The sequence below is a fragment of the Cervus elaphus genome, chromosome X (assembly GCF_910594005.1).
Source record: "Cervus elaphus chromosome X, mCerEla1.1, whole genome shotgun sequence".
NCBI lineage: Eukaryota > Metazoa > Chordata > Mammalia > Artiodactyla > Cervidae > Cervus > Cervus elaphus.
In genome coordinates this window covers 81,351,044-81,364,879 of record NC_057848.1, presented here as the reverse complement: position 1 = coordinate 81,364,879, position 13,836 = coordinate 81,351,044, and the positions used below count along the sequence as shown (strand labels likewise).

General features: G+C 41.6%; 1 protein-coding gene across 2 annotated transcripts in view; it reads left to right on the top strand.

The window, feature by feature from the left end:
- The first annotated feature begins 3,830 nt into the window (after positions 1–3,830).
- The window catches only part of SYTL4 (synaptotagmin like 4), a 57,249-nt gene continuing 47,243 nt past the window's right edge, over positions 3,831–13,836 (top strand). For both annotated transcript variants that reach the window (XM_043896889.1, XM_043896887.1), the window contains exon 1: positions 3,831–3,960. The gene's annotated coding sequence lies outside the window, so the exon portion shown is untranslated. The remainder of the gene's footprint in view (positions 3,961–13,836) is intronic.

The window sequence follows — 13,836 nt, the reverse complement described above, 5'->3', positions numbered from 1 at the left end:
CCTCCTCAGACAACCATTGTGCCTTTTTGTATTTCTTTTTTTGGGGGGATGGTCTTGATCCCTGTCTCCTGTACAATGTCACGAACCTAGGTCCATATTTCTTCAGGCACTCTATCAGATTTAATCCCTTGAATCTATCTGTTACTTCCACTGAATAATCATAAAGGGATTTGATTTAGGTCTCACCTGATTGGTCTAGTGGTTTTCCCTACTTTCTTCAATTTAAGTCTGAATTTGGCAATTAGAAGGTCATGATCTGAGCCACAGTCAGTTCCCAGTCTTGTTTTTGCTGACTGTATAGAGCTTCTCCATCTTTGGCTTCAAAGAATATAATCAATCTGATTTCGGTATTGACCATCTGGTGATGTCCATGTGTAGAGTCTTCTCTTGTGTTGCTGGAAGAGGGTGTTTGCTATGACCAGTGTGTTCTCTTGGCAAAACTCTGTTAGCCTTTGCTCTGCTTCATTCTGTACTCCAAGGCCAAATTTGCCTCTTACTCCAGGTATTTCTTGACTTCCTACTTTTGTGTTCCAGTCACCTATAATGAAAAGGACATCTTTTGGGGGTTTTAGTTATAGAAGGTCTTGTAGGTCTTCATAGAACCATTCAATTTCAGCATTAGTGGTTGGGGCATAGACTTGGATTACTGTGATATTGAATGGTTTGCCTTGGAAATGAACAGAGATTATTCTGTCATTTTTGATATTACATCCAAGTAGTGCATTCCAGACTCATTTGTTGACTATGATGGCTACTCCATTTTTTCTAAGGGAGTCTTGCCCACAGTAGTAGATATAATGGCCATCTGAGTTAAATTCCCCTGTTCTGGTCCATTTTAGTTTGCTGATTCCTAAAATGTGGATGTTCACTCTTGCCATCTCTTGTTTGACTACTTCCAATTTGCCTTGATTCATGAACCTAACATTCCAGGTTCCTATGCAATATTGCTCTTTGTAGCATCAGACTTTACTTCCATCACCAGTTACATCCACAACTGGGTTTTGTTTTTGCTTTGGCTCTGTTTCTTCATTCTTTCTGGAGTTATTTCTCCACTGATCTCTAGCAGCATATTGGGCACCTACCGACCTGGGGAGTTCATCTTTCAGTATCCTATCTTTTTGCCTTTTCGTACTGTTCATGGGGTTCTCAAGGCAAGAATACGAAAGTGGTTTGCCATTCCCTTCTCCAGTGGACCATGTTTTGTCAGAACTCTCCACCATGACCCGTCCATCTTGTGTGGCCCTACATGGCATGGCTCATAGTTTCACTGAGTTAGACAAGGCTGTGGATTAAAGATTTTTAATCTTATTGGATTAAAGATTTACTGAGCACGGTCCCGCCCATCAGAACCAGACCCAGTTTCCCCCTCAGTCAGTTTCTCCTATCAGGAAGCTTCCATAAGCCTCTTATTCTTCTCCATCAGAGGGCAGACAGACTGAAAACCACAGTCACAGAAAAAATAGTGTAAAAGAATATTTAAAAAAGAATGTATATATATATATATGTATAATTGAATCATTTTTCTGTATAACAGGAATTAACACAATGTAAATCAACTATACTTCAATAGAAATAAGAAAAAAAGTGGAAAATACAAAAAAAGGAGGAAAGCCAAAACTTCATTTTGTTCTACCACCTACAGACAGCCACTATTACTATTTTCCACATTTCTTTTTAGCCTTTTCTACTCATTTCCACTAATTCTTATGATCATATCTTATATTAAAGTTGTATTATACTTTCAGGGCTTCCCTGGTGGCTCAGATGGTAATCTGCTTGCAATGCGGGAGACCTGGGTTTGATCCCTGGGTTGGGAAGATCCCCTGGAGGAGGGCATGGCAACCCACTCCAGTATTCTTGCCTGGAGAATCCCACAGACAGAGGAGCCTAGCAGGCTACAGTCCATGGGGTTGCAAAGAGTCAGACACCACTGAGCAAGTAAGCACAGCACATACTTTCAATTAATCCTAGAGTATAAACATTTTCTTGTCATTAGGAATTATGTGTAAATATAATTTTTATTGTTTATATAATATTCTGTGACTATACTGTTACTTAACCTTTGAACCATAAGAATTTTTTTCAACATAATTAAGTTTTAAACAATTTTCACACATCGGAAAACAAATTCTATTCAAATTCTCACAGACTATAAACCAGGAGACACTGGAATATATCCAGGGACATAGAACAAGATGCAAAGATTTCATGGTCTAAAGGTATTGAAATCATAGAGGGTCTGTTCTCTTATCACTGTGAACCATAAGGATTTTTTTCTAGTATTTTATTATTCTAAGTAGTACTGGCATTAACATCATTATGCAAAAAATTTGTGTACATTTCTGTTTCCTTAGGAAACATTTATTCATTCATTATATGCAAATATTAGTGCTTGGTGCAAAATTTCTGCCTTGGGTGACATGTTGTCATCTCCTGAGATAAGGAGGAGGAGCAAATTTAAGAGAAAATGTGGTGGGTTCAGCTTCGGATGTGTTGAGTTTGAGACATCCAAGTGGAAATGTCAAGAAAGGAGAGCTCAGTGAAGAGGTCTGGATGGAGGTATAAAATTACAGATGTGGTCATATAGATGGTAATTCATGCCAAATGAGTGAAAGATCATACAGGGAAAGAGTATAGGTAGCCTAGTCCTGAGAATGTCCAGCTTTCAGAGGCTAGATAGCAGAAGTGGAATCTGCAAAATAGACGGAGGAGAGAGCAAAGGGTTTGGAGGCAAAGCAAGGGTGCGGCATCATAGATGCCACAGGAAGACTTTCAAGGAGGAAATGGTTAACAGTGTTAAATGTAGTGGGGAGGTCAAGCAAGATAAGCAGGGAAAATACCACATTTATTTATTTAATATAGCTTTTCTGACACAGAGTTCATTGGTTGAGTATCTTGTTGAGCAGTTTCAGTGGAGTGTTGGAGGGGAAGGAAGCCAAATTGCTGAGTAAGAAGGGAATAGAAATTGCCCATAAAGAGGAGCTAGAGAGTACCTAGTATGTAGGGAGGATTTTTTTTTCAAGGTGACAGAGACTTGAGCATGTTTAATTGCTGATGACAGATGGAAGGGACTTGAGCCTGGTTAATAGCTGATGAGAAGAATTAGGGGGAGTAGGGAGACTGGGGAGAGGAATCTATAATTACTGGGTAAATATAAACATTTTAATGTCTATTGATATATACTGCTCACATGCTTTCTAAAAGGGTTTTAAGCCAAAACACACTCCTCCTAGCAATTATGAAAGAGCTTGTTTTGTGGCCACTTTGTCTTCATTAAGTGTTATAAAAACAAACAAACAAACAAAAACCGTTGTTGAAGAGTTTCATTATGGTTCTAATTTACTCCATTTGGATTACTAGTGAGCTGAATATTTTAACCAGTTTTGTCTGTGTGTGAATTTAGTCTATGTCCTTTCCCCAAAACGTTTCTGTTTTGGACAGACACTTTTATTTGCCATCAAAAACTGAAAGTCAAAGGATCAGAATAGCATCGTATTTTTTCTTCCCAAATTATATGGTCAAGAGTCTTCGTCTTCTTAGAAGTACACAACAACTTGACAACTTGTCGCTCAGCTGAACGGAAGAGAGACATGATGTATCATTTGAGAGAGGGACCACCTATGAAACCCAGGTCTAGTCAGACTCCTATGTCAGTCGTCAAGCTCCCTTTGCTAACCTGGGACCGCATCCCTCCAGTGTCTTAAGGATTTGGTCCTCAGAGCTCCCCTTCGGGTGGCCGGTGGCGCGGCCCCCTACCATGGAGCCCGGAGTGCTGTGCGGCCCCTTTAAGAGTCCAGCTCCTCCCCGCTCCAGGGAAAGTTGCAGCTTTTTCCGCCTCCTGGGAGGGTGAGAAGGGCCGGCTGCTGGAGCGGGGCTGCGGTCTTCCCGGAGCGGGAGACCCTTCCTTGAATCCGGCACTGGGACGTCTCGCCCTCTCGTGGCACCTGTTGCAGGTGACAGGTAGGTCCATGGCCCACGACCGTCCCTCCGCACTCGGTCCGGGACGCCTCCTGGGCCCCCAGCCCCTTTTCACTGCCTCAGCGCCCCCATCCCCATCTAGGGGACCTGCGCTCTTCCCTCCCCCCTCCCGGTCTCCCAGTCTCGCCTTGTCCGGAGCTGACCCTCTGTCCCTAGTCCCCGTCCGCCTGGGCGGACCGCAACCCCACGCTTTGACTCCCGTCAGCTGGGCGGTCCCTCCCCACCACTTTGCTTTCCCTTAGTCTCTCGGCCCTTTCCCCGGCCCATCCGTCGCCGCCAAGGGCTTGTACCCCTCGGGGCTCTGCTTCCTCCAGTGTGGACGGCTTTTCCCGCCCTCGGGAGCCGGGGCCCCTCCCGGGAGCTGACCCTAGGGGCGGGAGTGGGGCCGAGCTTCTAGCGGGAACTGCGCCCTCCAAGGCGTAGAGTCACCTTTTCAGCGGTGTCTGGGCCCCGCATTGCTTCCGGACCTCGGCCCTCACGGCGTCCACTTCCCTGGCCTCCGCGGATCCACCGCAGGTAAAGGCTGGAGGCCGGTTGGCCCCTAGTCCTGCTTCAGTGAGCACCCTCTGCACTTGGGGCTGAGGACCCGGCTGTGTGCTCTGGAGCTGAACCGCTTTATCTTGCCACCCTTAGGCTTTCCTGGTGGCTCAGCAGTAAAGAATCCGCCTGCCAATGCAGGATCCCTGGGTCGGGAAGATCCCCCGGAGAAGGGAATGGCAACCCACTCCAGTATTCTTGTCTGAGAAATCCCATGGACAGGGGAGCCTGATGGGCTACAATCCATGGGGTTGCACAAGAGTCTGACACGACTTAGCCACTAAAGGACAACTTACAGCGGTCAGCGAGATACGCTTCTGAAAGAGGGTCCTCAGAGCCCTCAGAAGAGACATAGAACGTTTCCATCTGTGATGGTTTGTAAAGGGGTAGAAAAGATGTCCCTCCAACCCTTAACGTTGAGTTGAGTAAGATGGTTGGAATTTTGGGTGCTAAAATCATTGGGTTAGAATTTTGGCGACTGGAACAGGTGATGTTTCTAATTAACCAAACTTTTCTTCCTGAAGTATCCTGCCTGCTTCTCCAAGAATCAGAGGACCTAGCATTCCATAATACTGCTTTGGGCAGGGTTGATCCTAGACCTTGTACATTTGTGCCAGAAATTAGTCTTCAGTACATACTGTACCTCTTGGCTTCTTTTCTGCTTTCAGCTCCCCACCCCTCATAAGTCCATTAATTTTGAGGTGTTAATGGCCACATGTGTTTACCTGATGGTCTGTGGAGAGAACAATGGTTAATGCAAAGAGTTGAGGCCCTAATGAAGTTTTTGGCTGTAGTTATAGTTGTTGGGTGTTTTTTTTTTTTTTTTTTTTGCATATGTTGGGAATTCTAATATTAAAAGACCACCAACTTGGCTTGTGAGACTTTTCCTGGCAGGGGATGAACATTTCTGATAGCACAATTTCAGGTGCCTCTCACTAGGTCAGAGCAGTGAAATGGAGTTTGGAGGCCTGTTCAGGGATAATTGGTCTGTGAGTGTATGTGACATTTCTGATTGATGCTTTCTGCGCTTTCCCCCTTAAAGCTGCTACTAATCAGGGTTGTTAGAATCCATTGAGCCAGGCACTGTGAGAAGTTCTTTATATAATTACCTCACATAATACTAATGATAACTGTATGTGTGAGGTACCACAATTATAAGCCTGAAGGCTCAGGCTTCTCTGGTGGCTCAGCAGTAAAGAATCTGCCTGCCAATGCAGGAGACACAGGTTCGATACCTGGGTCGGGAAGATCCTGGGGGGAAGGAAATGGCAACCCACTCTAGTATTCTTGCCTGGGAAATCCCATGGACAGAGGAGCCTGGCAGTCTAATAGTCCGTGGAATGGCAAAAGAGTCAGATATGACTTAGTGACTCAACAACAACATAATGAAAGGGGGACTCTGAGAGTTTAAGTACCTTGACTCAAATCACCCAACGGATGAGGGCCAGAGCTGGGCCATCTGACTGCAGCTGAGCTGTATTCTTCTCCCCTATTACACCAACTCTGCTGTCTTAGATTTTAGGAACACTAAATAGCTCACAAATGAGGACTAAGTGATGAAACATTTCCCTTCCAAGCTGAAGCCTAAGTTTTGGTCCTTGATTCCATCTCAGAGGGACTGCAGAGACTTTGGAGCACTTACATCACTGGTGGCTCACCCATTTCACTTCCATTGTGGGAATGCTTGCCACATTGCCACTATAAGCACATCCCCCCACCCCACCCCGTGTACTCAGGTGAGTGAACCTCCAGGGCTGTCAGCTCAGAAGGAATTGTCCTGAAGTTAGAGAAGGTGACCCTTGATTCTAGGGATGTGTGCCTGGCTCAATTTTTTCCTTTTCCGCTAAGTAGGGGAGAAATGAGGGTGTGGAAAGTGGTAAGGATTTCCCAACAACCACGCCAGAACATCTGAGCCTGAGTGTGGACTTGTTTTATCATGGAATGGATGGACTACCTAGGGAAGAACAGTCAGTGAGAAAATTTCCCTCTTATCCCATCTCTGGGTCTTTGCTTAAATTACTTTTTTTTTTCCTCTCTCTTCTCTCTCTCTCTCTTTTTTTCCCTGAAGCGATAACTTTGTCACCCATACTCACTTCACTGCCATTAATTCCTATTCATCAAGATTTAGCTCTAAATTCACCTCCTTTGGGACAACCTTACTGAACACACAGTTCCTTCCACTAAGCAGAATTGCCAGTTATTCTGTGTCCTAAAACTCTTTGTTAACACCTCAGGAAAATCCCTTAAAACCTCTCTCAGTTGATTTTCCTGGAAAAGGAAATGACAACCCACGATAGTATTCTTGCCTGGAAAATCCCATGGACAGAGGAGCCTGGCGAGCTACAATCCATAGGGTCAAACCATGACTAAGTGACTGAGTATGTGCTGACCACAGTTGGTTTTCCGTCTTGAAGGTTGTAATCTAAGACAAGGTCTAGATCTTGGAGCTCCCTTTATTTTGAGCATAAGAGGTTAACAAATATTTGTACAAGGACCTGGGGATACCATCCCTTCAAGGGGCTGAGGTCAGGTGATGATGGGATTGAAGTACAGAAGACACCTTTTTTTTTTCATTTATTTTTATTAGTTGGAGGCTAATTACTTTACAATATTGTAGTGGTTTTTGCCATACATTGACATGAATCAGCCATGGATTTACATGTATTCCCCATCCCGATCCCCCCTCCACCTCCCTCTCCACCCGATTCCTCTGGGTCTTCCCAGTGCACCAGGCCCGAGCACTTGTCTCATGCATCCAGCCTGGGCTGGTGATCTGTTTCACCCTAGATAATATACATGTTTCGATGCTCTTCTCTCGAAACATCCCACCCTCGCCTTCTCCCACAGAGTCCAAAATTGTGTTCTGTACATCTGTGTCTCTTTTTCTGTTTTGCATATAGGGTTATCATTACCATCTTTCTAAATTCCATATATATGTGTTAGTATGCTGTAATGTTCTTTATCTTTCTGGCTTACTTCACTCTGTATAATGGGCTCCAGCTTCATCCATCTCATTAGAACTGATTCAAATGAATTCTTTTTAATGGCTGAGTAATATTCCATGGTGTATATGTACCACAGCTTCCTTATCCATTCGTCTGCTGATGGGCATCTAGGTTGCTTCCATGTCCTAGCTGTTGTAAACAGTGCTGCGATGAACATTGGGGTGCACGTGTCTCTTTCAGATCTGGTTTCCTCAGTGTGTATGCCCAGAAGTGGGATTGCTGGGTCATATGGCAGTTCTAATTCCAGTTTTTTAAGAAATCTCCACACTGTTCTCCATAGCGGCTTTATTAATTTGCATTCCCACCAACAGTGTAAGAGGGTTCCCTTTTCTCCACACCCTCTCCAGCATTTATTGCTTGTAGACTTTTGGATAGCAGCCATCCTGACTGGCGTGTAATGGTACCTCATTGTGGTTTTGATTTGCATTTCTTTGATAATGAGTGATGTTGAGCATCTTTTCATGTGTTTGTTAGCCATCTGTATGTTTTCTTTGGAGAAATGTCTGTTTAGTTCTTTGGCCCATTTTTTGATTGGGTCATTTATTTTTCTGGAATTGAGCTTCAGGAGTTGCTTGTATATTTTTGAGATTAATCCTTTGTCTGTTGCTTCGTTTGCTATTATTTTCTCCCAATCTGAGGGCTGTCTTTTCACCTTGCTTATAGTTTCCTTTGTTGTGCAAAAGCTTTTAAGTTTCATTAGGTCCCATTTGTTTAGTTTTGCTTTTATTTCCAATATTCTGGGAGGTGGGTCATAGAGGATCTTGCTGTGATTTATGTCGGAGAGTGTTTTGCCTATGTTCTCCTCTAGGAGTTTTATAGTTTCTGGTCTTACATTTAGATCTTTAATCCATTTTGAGTTTATTTTTGTGTATGGTGTTAGAAAGTGTTCTAGTTTCATTCTTTTACAAGTGGTTGACCAGTTTTCCCAGCACCACTTGTTAAAGAGGTTGTGAAGACACCTTTTTGAGGCACTTGAATCTACAGCTAGGACTTTGCACTTAAATGTCACCTTAGTGAGGTCATCCCTAACCACCCTAATTAAACTTATTTAAATAAATTTTAAAGGTTTAAGTCCTTCCTTGAACATTTTGTTGATATATGCCCCTCCACTACCTTATTACTCTAATGTAATATTTTATGTATTTTATTCATTTTTCTTTCTTGTTTTTCTTTTTCTTTTCTTGTTTTCTTTCTTATTCATTTTTCTTTTCTTCTCCTTCCATAGTGTAAGTTCTATGTGGGCAGAGATTGCTGTCTGTTTCATTCACCAGTGGACCCCAGCATCCATAACAGAGCCTGGCACATTGTAGGTGCTTGCTAATATTTGTTAAATGAATTAATGAATGACATCACCATTGTAGGAACTGGCACTCTTTTATGTTCTCCTGGACCAGAAACTTAAGTGTCCCCAGTCTGCCCCAGGCCCAGTTCTCACACAATTCTGCTTTGAGATTGCATGCCTGATGACAACTTTGACCTGCTTGGAAGTACTTCCTCTCTCTTTTTTTAAGGCATGAGTCTCTGGATGGAAACTTCTAAAATTTAAAGTGGAAATGTAAAGATGCTGTGCTTCTTGTGGTCCGCACTAGGAAGAGGGGTGTGACTTGTCAGATGTCTTAAGGCATTTATCCAGTGAGCTCAGTAAGAAGCTGGAGAAAGTTGCTGTGTGATAGGGAAGTGAACAGCTCAAAAGAATAAAAGATGCCTAACAAATTAAGCTTCTGGCCTCAAGTCACTCTTAGCCTTTTAGGCATGATGTGTTTATTGGATTATTAACTTTATGAAAAAGCCATTGCTGATTACTGCTTGTGTGGTACTTGACAAGTTTTATACTAGGAGAATTATACCATGTGAGGAAACCACTATGTAACAGGAAAAAAAAAAAGTACTGTTCTATTTAAATGTTTTGAAACATTCAGAAAAAAAAATAAGGCTAGAATCTTTCCAAAGACAGCCTGGAAGGAGTTGGACTCTTGATACACTGGTAAATATGTGATTCTCCACCATTTAATGAATGATAACTTCCCTGAAACTGAAGTTTGTGCAAAATGTTATGCCCAACCTCTTCTACTCAATTTATCTCTTCAACTTCTCAATATAGTGGAGTGACCCAGGGCTCAGACTTTTCTCTATCCAGAATCTTTCTAGAAGCATTCATCCAGCCCATTGGTTTTAAATACCCTCTGTCGCTCCAAAATTTATGTCTCTATCCCAAGCCTTTCTTCTAAGCTGCAGCCTCATAGATCTAATGAGCTATTAAGCATTCCTACTTGGATATCAAATAGGCATCTCAAATATTACATGGCCAAAACAACAGTCTTTAAAAATTTTTTTATTGACATATAGCTGATTTACAATGTTGTGTTAATTTTTGCTGTACAACAAAGTAATTCAGGTGTATATATATATATGTATATATATATATAGTTATGTATACATGCATATATATATATTTATACAGTTATATGTATAAATACAGTATATACAGATACTGTATATATATATACTGTATTTATATACATACAGATATGTATATAAATACATACATACAGTATCTATCTATCTATATATATATACACACACACACACACACACATTATTTTTTGCCCTGCCACACAGCTTACGGGATCTTAGTTCCCAGACCACAGATTGAACCCATGCCCTTGGTATTGAAACTGTGCAGTCCTAACCACTGGACCACCAGGGGATTCCCTATGCATTTTTTTAAACATTCTTTCTGCTATGGTTTATCATAGGATAATTGAATATAGTTCTCTGCTATATAGTAGGACCTTGTTGTTTATCTATCCTCTGTATACTAGATTACATCACTACTTCCAAACTCCCAATCCATCCCTTCCCCAACATCCTCCCTCTTGGCAGCCACCAGTCTGTTCTCTATGTCTCTTGAGTCTATTTCCAAAACAGGACTTGAGTCCTCTCAAATCCCTAGCTCCTTCCCTCAACCCTCCCCTGTCTCAGTAAAATGACACCATCATTCATTCAAACCAAGAACCTACAGTCACCCTTGATTCCTCTCATTCTCTCACCCCCTCCCTACACCCAATTCATCAGCAAATCCTGTCCACCATGTTATTATATTCTGCCACATCTCCATCTCCTCTGCCTATCTCCCTAGTCCAAGACACCACATACTGCAATAAGCATCTTTGCACAGTGCTCAATGATGTATGTAGAGCTAGGTCAACACACAGGTATTTCTGCTGGACAGCTTTCTAGTAGGATAATTGTTGGGTCAAAGGACATACACATTTAAAAAATGTGAATAGGCATCAGAAAAGTGGCATCCAAGAGGATTTACACTCTCACCATTGAGAGTGCTTTTCCTCATTCCCTTGCTGAGGATGGACAGTCTTTTTAATTTTTGCCAATCTGACAATGAAAAATAGTATCTAACTGATTTAACTTTCATTTATCTGGTCACTAGTAAGGCTGAGTATCTTCATGTGTGTTAGCTACTTGTATTTTTCCTGAGACTTGCTCCTCAATATCCTTCCCACATTTCTCTTTTGGATTATATATTTCATTTATTTATAAGAACACTATTTTTAAGGGATATTTACCCATTGTCTGTTATACAGTACAAGTCTTTTTTTCTCTTTAGTCTGCCATAGTCATAACTTTGTTCATGATGTGTACCCCTCTTGTAATCAGATAAAGCATACTATAAAACATTTAAAAACATGTTCATTAGATTTGGTAATTAGGATGTCAGTGATATATTAATGCAGCAGGAGGAGAGAGGCAGATTGTAGAGAGTTGGGGGTAGCACTTAGAGGGACTGATAGGGAATATAGCATATGTTTGCAGAGGCTTGACTCTGATGGGAAGGAGTGTTTCCCATAGACAGTGGAGCACAGGGGAGAAGAGAATGTTAATTTTGTTTCTTTTTAAATATAGGAGAGAGATGAACCCATTTCAGAGCTTGATTGATGCCAGGTTGATTGATTTGGAGGATGCAGGAGGGTGGGGGCTTCAGCATGAAAGAGGTGAAAAGATGGGTCTTCGAGAAAGAGAGGTAGCTCTTCCATTGAGACAGGAGGGAATGAGAGCAGGATTGTTGGAGCTGTGGAGAAGAAATGAGCTGTGGAAGGACAGGATTTTGGAGGAGATCCCAACTGATGAGAGTGGTGATGGGTTGGAACAGCATTTGAGAAGGATGAATAGAGGAGCCCCTTAGTGGCAAATCATCCAGATTGCCACATCATAGTGAGCCCAGAGAGGCTTGGATAACTTGAATTTGTCTCCTTCCAAGTCACAGAACTCTGTATCTATTCTCTCCAGAAGTACTCATCAGCCCAGGTGTAGGAACAAAGTGGAGACTATCTAGTTTGGGGGATATTTCTCGGTGGCTGTGGCAGAAATATAAGAGGGTAGGAAATTGGTCAGTGCTGCCAGAATAGTTGAAGTGATGGACCACTGTGGCTTTCATATCTGTGTCTATCTAAACCTAACTTGATGTTTCACAATTCAGTAAGAGATGGAAAATTTCCTTGACTTCTGCACTGTTTCTTGTTTGTACCTCTGTCAACTCAGGCATAAGAATAGCTTTAGTGGGACTTCCCTGGTGGTCCAGTGGCTAAGACTCCTCATTCCCAATGCAAGGGGGTCCAGGTTCGATCCCTGATCAAGAAACTGGATCCCACATGCCACAACTAAGACCCAGAACAGCCAAATAAATAAATAAATGTTTTTTTCTAATAGCTTTAGTTTTCAGTGTCTTTAAACTATTGCTTGTCACTTTTCAGAAAATATAGGTTTATTTGGGCTTCCCTGGTGGTTCAGTGTAAAGAATCTGCCTGCAGTGCAGGAGATGCAGGAGACTTGGGTTCGAACCCTGGATCAGAAAGACCCTCTGGAGGGCACAGCAACCCACTCCAGTATTCTTGCCTGGAGAACCCCATGGACAGAGGAGCCTGGTGGGCTATAGCCCATAGGGTCACAAAGCGTCAGACATGACTGAAGCAACTGAGCATGCATGCATGCATGGGTTTATTTACTCAGAGTCAACAATGTGCCAGTTTTTAGACTAAGTGCTTGAGATGGAGTATATAAGAAGGTAGATGATGCCCTTTTTTGGGAGTAGAACTTATTTCAATCAGGGAGTAAATTTTTTTTTGAGTAAATGTTTTAAAAAGGAACATATTTTATAATCAATGATTTAATTGCAATTGTGATAAGTTTGCATGAAGTTTGGTTTTTTATAAATCAAATTTAAATTTATTTATTTTAATTTTTATTGGAGTAGAGTTAAATTACTGTGTTAGTTTCTATTTTACAGTAAAGTGACTCAGTTATACATATATCTACTTCTTTTAAGCTTCTTTTCCCATTGAGGTCATTACAGAGTATTGAGTAGAGTTCCCTATGCTATACAATAGGTCCTTATTTGATCAAAACTGTTTTGCATTTGCTAACGAAGTGCGAGAGTACTTCTTACATCTTCCCTTTTAAAATTGAATATTGTCTTTAAAATTTTGCTTAATCGATAGGCAAACATAAAAAAAACTTTATTACCAGTAAGAGTGAAACTTTTTTTTTACATCTATTGGTCATTTGGCCTTCTTCAAGAATTCATGCTCTTTATTTATTGTACACCTCCCTCTTCTTATTTTTAGTAGATCTTTCTTTCCATGTTTAAAACCATTAACTACCTTTCTCTCTCTCCTCCCTTATCTCTGGTACACTAAAATATACTTTACCCAGTTTCTCTGACCGTTCCCTTTTGATTGCTTTAAACTTCTTTCTTGCCTGCTTTGGAAATGTTGGTGTGCTTAGGGATCTGACCACATTTTTATTACTTGACCCAATAAAAGATAACATAAAGATTCCATTCTCCTCTCCATATCCTATTTTCCACAGGTAACAATATTAAATTCATATCCTCTTTCAGACATTTTCCATGCCCATATGAAATATTTCTCTCCTCCCTCCCATTCATCTATTCATCCATCCTGTCTGCAGTTATATGTTACAAAATACAAATGGAATTAGCATACCTGTGTTCTGGAATGTATTTTTTACTTAACATTTGTGGCATGCTTTCAGTGTTAGTATATGTAGAACTAGCTCGCTCTCTGTCTCTTTTCTTGGCTGCACTGTGTGTCATGTGGGTTCTTAGTTCCTTGACCAGGGATGGAACCCTTGCCCCCTGTAGTGGAAGCATGGAATCTTAACCACTGGGCCATCAGGGAAGTCCCTTACCTCTTTCTTTTTAACAGTGAGATTGCATTCCATTATATGTATGTGCCATAGTTTATTTAATCAGTTTCGTATTGATGTTTAAATTGTATAA